Source organism: Cyanistes caeruleus, chromosome 1 (genome assembly GCF_971803275.1).
Source record: "Cyanistes caeruleus chromosome 1, bCyaCae1.hap1.1, whole genome shotgun sequence".
Lineage (NCBI taxonomy): Eukaryota > Metazoa > Chordata > Aves > Passeriformes > Paridae > Cyanistes > Cyanistes caeruleus.
The window spans coordinates 123,721,978-123,730,115 of NC_141701.1; the positions used below are offsets into that span (position 1 = coordinate 123,721,978).

Consider the following 8,138-nt stretch of genomic DNA (forward strand, 5'->3'; position numbering starts at 1 on the left):
CTTTCTTTCTTTCTTTCTCTCTTTCTTTCTCTCTTTCTTTCTCTCTTTCTTTCTCTCTTTCTCTCTTTCTCTCTCTCTCTCTCTCTCTCTCTCTCTTTCTCTCTTTCTCTCTTTCTCTCTTTCTCTCTTTCTCTCTTTCTCTCTTTCTCTCTTTCTTTCTCTCTTTCTCTCTTTCTCTCTTTCTCTCTTTCTCTCTTTCTCTCTTTCTCTCTTTCTCTCTCTCTTTCTCTCTTTCTCTCTTTCTCTCTTTCTCTCTTTCTCTCTTTCTCTCTTTCTCTCCTTCTTCCTTTCTTCCTTTCGTCCTTTCTTCCTTTCTTCCTTCCTTCCTTCCTTTCTTTCTTCCTTTCTTTCCTTTCTTTCCTTTCTTTCTTTCTTTCCTTTCTTTTCTTTCTTTTCTTTCTTTTCTTTCTTTCTTTTATTTCTTTCTTTCTTTCTTTTCTTTCTTTCTTTTCTTTCTTTCTTTTCTTTCTTTCTTTTCTTTCTTTCTTTCTTTCTTTCTTTCTTTCTTTCTTTTCTTTCTTTTCTTTCTTTTCTTTCTTTCTTTCTTTCTTTCTTTCTTTCTTTCTTGTCAAATTTGCTCTGGTGAGCATAAATAACCTAGTTTTTTCACCTGATTCAGGAGTAAAAGAAAAAGTGTTTGATTAGAAATGTCTTTAATATATTTTAATAGGCACCATAGGAACTTCTAAGCCCAGCTGAAAGAACCTTCCATAAATTTTGATTAATATGCCTGCTGACTTGAGCTTTGTCTTAATAGTCATAAGTTCAGCTTAGAATTCTATTTTGGGCCATGTGTGGTATGCCAGGCACCTGTAGAAATCAGTGGTCTCATCACTGCTCACACAGACTGTGTCTTCATGTAGGTTCTATTGGCATGTGCAAGCTAATTGTCTCCTCACCTTTATACAGCCAGTAAAACTACTAACATGGAACTAATTGTTTCTGAAGTATTTTGTGTGTTTTGAATTAAACAAACAGAAATGTCCCAATGTATGTTCTGCTTGTTACCACCTGTGGAGAAATATACAAGCTAGGAGTTTTTATGTGCACACAAGTATAAGTTTTGACTTGCATTGAGGTGTCACACTGCTGATCATTTCTGTGCTATTTCCTCGAATTTGGTAGGTGGCACACATACAGTACATCCAATCAGTGAATCAATAAATTATGAAACCTGTATATTAAGAAAAGTTTAACAAATAAGTGTTCATAATGAAAGTCAGTGTTGTGGGCTTTTTCTCCATGGTTTCAGCAGCAGTCAAGCTTTTGATCTGGGAGCCGTTAGAAGCTGTTGCACCACAGATGAAAGGAGTTAGAAAATTCCATATCATAATGCAGTTAGATCAGTAATTCATGGAGCAGGTAATTCACAATGACTTGCTGGTCCTTTGATTGCACACGGTTTATGACTATTAGCAGTTTCCCCTTTCAAATTTGTATGCTTCCATACTTCCTTTCTGACCTCTTTTTCATCATTTATAGTCCAATTTGGTAGTGAAAAAACATAACTGGTGCTCAAGTGCATGGCTGTCATTCAAACCTCAATGCGTTAGTGAGCAGTTTGACATTTGTGACTATGAAAAAAAAAACATTAAGCAGGTGTACAAAACACTAACCAGGTCCCTCGAACAATGCTTTATGGGATTCACAACTTGCCTCTAGGCTATAAACCTGATTCAGCCTGAGTTTTCAAAGTAGATTTAATCATGATATTTACACTCCAAACGTACCTTACGTTAGAACAATTGAAATGTAAATGGTAGAAAAACATTTCAAATGGAAGGTCACAGGAAGAGACATGTTACTGCAGGAGATTTTCAGTGGTGTGTTTTTTGGGGTTTGACAATTATCTGTCCTCAGTTTGTAAAATCAAGGGCTGCATCTTCAGCCTCAGTAAACTGGTTTGCTCAGAGGGGTCCTGGCTCTTACGATTTCTTGCTACTCTTCTAAGGGAGTAAGGTTCAAATTAAAAGAAACACAAAAAAACACTATTTAATCACTTTTAACATAGTCATCTGCTGTACAGGTGTGCACATATCACATTTTATTTCAGTTATACTTGCCAGGTTTCTGGGAACTGACGTTGCGGCTTTACAAAGGTAGAGAGATTTCTGCAAGTTGGATGAATAACATCAGGTAAACATGTTAAAAGAAGTTACTGTTTTGTCTCTAAAGGACTAATGTAATGTTGAAGTTTCTGAAAAAGGGCCCCAGAAAGAACATTATAAACATTTGAGTAGTCAAGTAGGAATAAGAACTGTGAGCCTGAGAACTAAACAGTTCTTTAATGTGTTCAATTAAAATAATATATATATATATATATATGAATATAAAAACTATGCCAAAGTTCTCCCATGGAATTCCTCCCAGCTTCCAGTAGGCAATAGGTTAGGCACTTCCTTCACCAGAGGGCATCCGGATCACAGCGCTCAGTAGCCATTGATAGACATATCCTTCATGAATTAGTCTAATATCCTTTTGAACTCTGTTATACTTTTGGCTTCTGCAGCATCCTCTAGTAAGGAGTTCCATGATTTAATTGTACATTGTAATGAAAAGGGCTTCCTCTTGTTTGCCTGAAAATTGCTGCTCAAAGTTATGAGTGGAAGCACTTGCCTACTGTATCTGCTTTCTTTTGTTTAGAAGACAGAGCTGGTTACTCTGTTCAAAAGTCTTATCCTTTTGTTTCTTGTGATAAAAAATCTATAGCTAACAGAAGGTAGACATTTTGAGACTGCTTCAGTACCAGTGTATAAGTACCAAAAAGCAGAATATACAGTTAAATCAACTGCAAATATTTTGATACTGTGTCTGGGGTTGGTATGACACTTGGGAATTTTGAAAGCAGGAGTAACATAGGAATGCTCTAATAAATGTTTTCAACACATGTACATACACATGTGGATGTATATTATCAGACTGTTTCTAAAGTGATGTGTGCTCATGCCCTTTGTGTAGCATTTTTTTTCAGAAATATAGAAAGATTTTGTGGGCAAAACGTGGCAAATTCATGGGAAGTGTGGACAAGACCACACAGAAAAAACATTTGTAAAGTCAGCACTGGCAGGAGCTCATGAGCAGTAACAGCAAAATGAAAGTGGACTTTTACCTCCTTCTCACCACCTATTTTGCTTTGGACAGGGTTGTCAGGTGGTGTCCATGTCCTGCTTGAAATGGCTGACACAAGGACAGTCCCACATCAGCAACTGAAAATGTAAGATGACTTACATGTTTTGCTGCTTGTGTCATGCTATGAATTTAGTTTTGCCTTTTTTGCTTCTTGGAAAAGGTGACAAAAGTTTTGTTCGACTTTGTGATTGAAAAGAAGTATGTTGTTTTAGGATTACAGTATATTTTTTAGATCCAGATGAAGGCTTACCTGGGTGTTCCATTCTCTCCCCCCATGAATAAAAAAAACCTGAAAAAATAATGTATCTACTTGTTACAGTACTTGCTGTGATATAATTAAAAACACTAATAATCACTTCCAACATTCATCCCTCAGTTGAGAAGGTATCCCTGCAGCAAGTGGCCTGCATTCTGTTCTAGGGAAGCTTATTACTGTCATGGTTCAAAACCCAGTATTTTTGAATTTGGCCATCAGAATGCTGTTTTGGTCAAATACACTAGAAATTAGGAGTTTTCAGTCTTATTTCTGAACGTAAGGAGCTGTACAAATGGTTTGGGGTTCCTTTTTCTGTCCAAATGAACATTTTTAGGCAGTGAAAAGTCTGATAAATTCCAACTATCCAAAAGGCTGTAGATTGCTGGCAAAGCACATTTAAAATTTGTCTCTGGGTAAGAAAGAGGCCATCTTCAGGATGCAAATGAGTGACATTTTATTGAGTCTACTTACTGTTTATATTATTTTATTGGGTACTTTCTGGTTTATCTTCTAACAGAAAGGGAAGTTGAGGCTTTCAATGAATTATTCAATGAATAAAAATCAAATTATTATAGCCTCACTGACAGAAAAAGAAGTAAAAAAAACAAAGCAAAAACTTTAATTTCTTTTTTTTCCTGCTAGTTTATACTCAAATTTCAAATGGTTTTGCATATTTGATGATGAATGTATTGACAAATGTCTTCGAATCCGAATCTACTATTTTAGATGTGAGAAAGAGCAGACTCTTCTCAAATAAAGCCTCAAAAAAACCTCAGCATGAGAGCTGATGTGATTAAGAATTCAACTTACAAAGATTTTGAGGCATTTTTAAGATTTCAACTTAAAAAAACCCCCACAATGTTTTATAAAAATAGCTGATTTGAGGTTGTAGTATGAAGACTATAAAGACTGTTATAAAATGGGACCTGAAACAAAACATAAGCAGTGTCTTTTTTCCTAGGTACAGGAAACATTTACTTGGTTTACCAAAGCAGCTTTTGGAAGCTGTTGGAAAAAAATGCCCTGTAGCTTAGCAAGCCTAAAGAAAACAATTTCATAAACATAGATTTATTTTTTGTTGCTGCTTTGCAGGGCAAAAAACCCCAGAAGGATTAGTCTTCTGTTCAGAATATTTGTCTGTTTCTTGCAGGTGTTTGGTTTTGAAAATGTTTGGGCAGAACACCAATAATTTGGTTTATAGATTACAGTGTTGCCCAGTTTCCTGCATGTTATTGCGATGTGGAACAATACCATTAAACCACCCCACATCTGCTATGAACCTTTTCTGGGGTTTTTTTTGGTGGTTTTTTTTTTTTTCTTTTTTAAACTGTGTGTCTCTTCAAAAAATCATTTAAGTGTGTCTTGGTTAGTTACCTCAGCTGTTTATCCAAGTAGCTACAGGACATCTCTTTCAAGATACCTTACAGGCACATCACATTTCACCTTCCTGAAGGGGAAGAGGGAACTTAATTTCGAAGGTCAGCATTGCCAAAACTTTCTGATTTCCATAAAGATGCCAGACAGTGACATCACATCTTCTCTGTGTTCCTATGCTTTATGGCTGGAACTTCATTGCATGATGGAAATGTTGCAGGAGAATGACTGATCTTGACTTTCACCAGCACTGTACTAGGCAAAAGTAACAAATGGTGTCATTGCTGAAGCCTGTGAAACAATATTTGTAGTCATGGTTGTAGCTGGAGCCAACGACAAAGGCACTGAACCAGAACCTACATAGAACCCAAACCTTGCCAAGGTCACATGTTATTTTATTTATTTGTTTTAACTTGACTAAGTAGGGTTTTGATCATTTAACCATGGCCCCTGTTCATAAGAGTCCTATGGGCTTGTGGGAAAACAACTCTTTGGTGCTTTAAAATATGATTTCAATTAAATATTGTTATTCAGAACAAATGTTTTCACCTACCACATCATGCAATTGCAGTCTGTGCTTTTGCTTTCAAGTCTGTTATAGTGAACATAGATTAAATGACCACGTAAAATAATTAAGTGGCCTTGTGTAAAAACAAATACATTCAGAAATAAGACTTGAAAAATCCTAATCTGTAGTGTAGTCAACCAAAACAGCATTCTGTTGGCCAAATTCAAAAATACTGGGTTTTGAATCATGACAGTAATCTTTCCTAGAACTGAATGCAGGCCACTTGCTGCAGGGATTCATTCTCAGCTGAAGATGCATGTTGGAAGTGATTATTAGTGTTTTTAATTATATCACAGCAAGTACTGTAACAAGAAGATACATTATTTTTTCAGTTCCATTTCTCAGCCATTCATTCTGTATAAAGATGTGGCTGTGTTCTGCTCAACACCTGACACATGCTTCTCAAAAATGGCTCCATTTCAAATGTAAGTGAAGCGATCCCTGCACAGAAGGCCTAATGTACAAAATTATTGAACCCTCATGTTTCTGACGGATGTCAGGGTGAGTTGTTGCTTAAAAACCCTTTCTGGACATTGCCACCTTGTAGTGGCAATTGTTTGGGTAAAAAAAGGCTATATGGTACATATATATTATCACCTTTTTTTATTCTTTATGCTAAATCACAGTGCAATTCCTAATGAAAAAAAAGCAAACAAAAATTCACCAAGGAATAGTGTAACTTATAAAAGAAAGCTTTTGCTAAGTACTCTCAGTCTTCCCAGCTTTACTAGAAAAGCTGCCATGAGCCATCTTTAAAATAACTTTAGGAAATATAATGTTACAAAGTTACAAACATTTATAAAGGCCCACTAAACGTTATGTCAAACTTAAGTGTCTGACCTTTTTAACCTCAAAACTACAGACATTTTAACCAACCTGCATTCATAAAAAAATATTGATAGACCCTTAACTCTTGCAAATCCAATGATTACTGGCATAAAGAAAAGAAATAATACATTTTGCAGTATGTTACAATAAATCTGTATACAACATAGTTTACAGATTTTTAAGTTTTAGATTGTCATGATAGCTTTCTGTGTTTATCAACAATATTTTAAAAAGCCCCCCAAAACAGTAAGCAAACCTGGAATACCACAAACCAATCAATAAAGTTTAAAAGTTCCAGTGAAGCTAACCTATAACAGGTCCTTGTTTAGAGAACATGCTCAAGAAACACATGTGCCTTTAAGAGGTCTTGAAAGAATTTACACCCATGGACCATTACCATTTCCAAACACCCTGCAGCTTTACCAGCCCAACATGTGCTGACTGTATATCACCATGACCCTTTCACTAAAGCTCTTTTGACTGGAGTGCTTTTAATACCCACTTTCTCAGCTGAGCTCAGGAGTGATTTGTTTTACATGCCACATTAATCCTTTCCACATTTTCTGGATGAGGCAACCACAATTCCACTTGTGAGGTGTTTCTAAAACATAGTTATAGGAATAAAGCAGCAGGGTCCCAGACTTGACAACTTCCCTTCAGGCGGCTGACAAAGTGGGCTATCGTGGCTGGTGTGGGAGCTAGCACTTGTGCCCAGCAGCGAGGGTGGCCTGCTCTCCATGGTTAGTCGGAGGCCCAATTATTGTTGGCAATTCAGCCACAATTAAAACCCTGTAGGGATCTACACAGATTTAATGTCCAATGAATGCTGATGCAGATTAATAAAATGCAGCTCGTCTTTTATAAGCTTAAGATGAAATGCAGCAGAGAGAGACAGAACTGAAAGTATAAATCGCAGCTCCGTAAAACCCAAGAAGTTTATGCCTCACACCTACGTGATTGGAGGAAAAGAGCGTTTTATAAATGGGCAATTAGTGTTCAGTGTACTGGCTTTTATTATGTGGTAATTTTACAGTTTTCACTTTAAAGACACCCAGAAAAAAAATCAAAGGCCAAATGAATTTCTGTTGTATGCATTTATGAGCTTTCTGCATTTATAATGTTAGCTCAATCTTACTAATGTAGGGGTATGAAAATTTAGTGTTGACAACAAGGCTAACGGAGTGGACCAACCAATTATAAAACTGTTTATACATGTCAGCGCTGTGCACATTTTATTAACAAGTTAGTATTATACTCCATTTTTTATGCGTTAAATCGAACTGTACAAGTAACTGCAGGATAAAAATTATGTTTCTACGCAATTTAATTTATTGCTCTTCCCCCATAAATTTTACTTACAAGTTCAATGGTCTGAGCTGAACTATAAATTAGAGTGAGGTGAGTCTTATATATAACTTGATTTACTCTGGTAATTCCTGAAGGAAGTATCTGAATCCACATGCCTGTCTACAATTGTCTTTACAGCAAGATGAAGAAACACTAGAAAAAAAGCAGTGGCTAATCCAGAGTTTTCTGTTAAAGGCTTTTATGCTCATACACAAGGCTGTTCAACAAAACTTCAAATAAAAAAGAAGTAGCTTCATGAGCCATTCATGCTGTGTGGCAGGTGTCAACAGATGGTGCCGTTTCAATCTTCCAGACTTTTTTTTTTTCCTTTTTTTTTTTATTCAAGCATGTAAATAAATATTCACTCCTGGAATGATATACTATTTTTAAAATTTGTGTTATTAGAGGTTTGTGTGAAGAGAGCTGTGTTATTGGAAGGTGAGATTGCTATTTGCTTTGATCTCATACTAAAATCTGTTCTTCAGGTGGAATTGTTGCTTGTAATCCCAATTTTACTGATGAGCTGAGACTATTTAACAAGAGAATTGCACGCTGTTTGATTCCTTCTGTTTCAGTACCTATTTATATGTGTAAATAAACCAAGTTATACTTAGAATATAACCAGAGGTCACATAC

The 8,138-nt window shown here is 36.0% G+C and overlaps 1 protein-coding gene across 1 annotated transcript in view; it reads left to right on the plus strand.

The window, feature by feature from the left end:
• CRPPA (CDP-L-ribitol pyrophosphorylase A) overlaps positions 1 to 7,878 on the plus strand; it is a 156,132-nt gene extending 148,254 nt beyond the window's left edge. Inside the window, exons 20-22 of the transcript XR_015277618.1 lie at positions 2,054 to 2,136; positions 3,142 to 3,214; positions 7,641 to 7,878. The gene's annotated coding sequence lies outside the window, so the exon portion shown is untranslated. The remainder of the gene's footprint in view (positions 1 to 2,053; positions 2,137 to 3,141; positions 3,215 to 7,640) is intronic.
• The last annotated feature ends 260 nt before the right edge of the window (positions 7,879 to 8,138 follow it).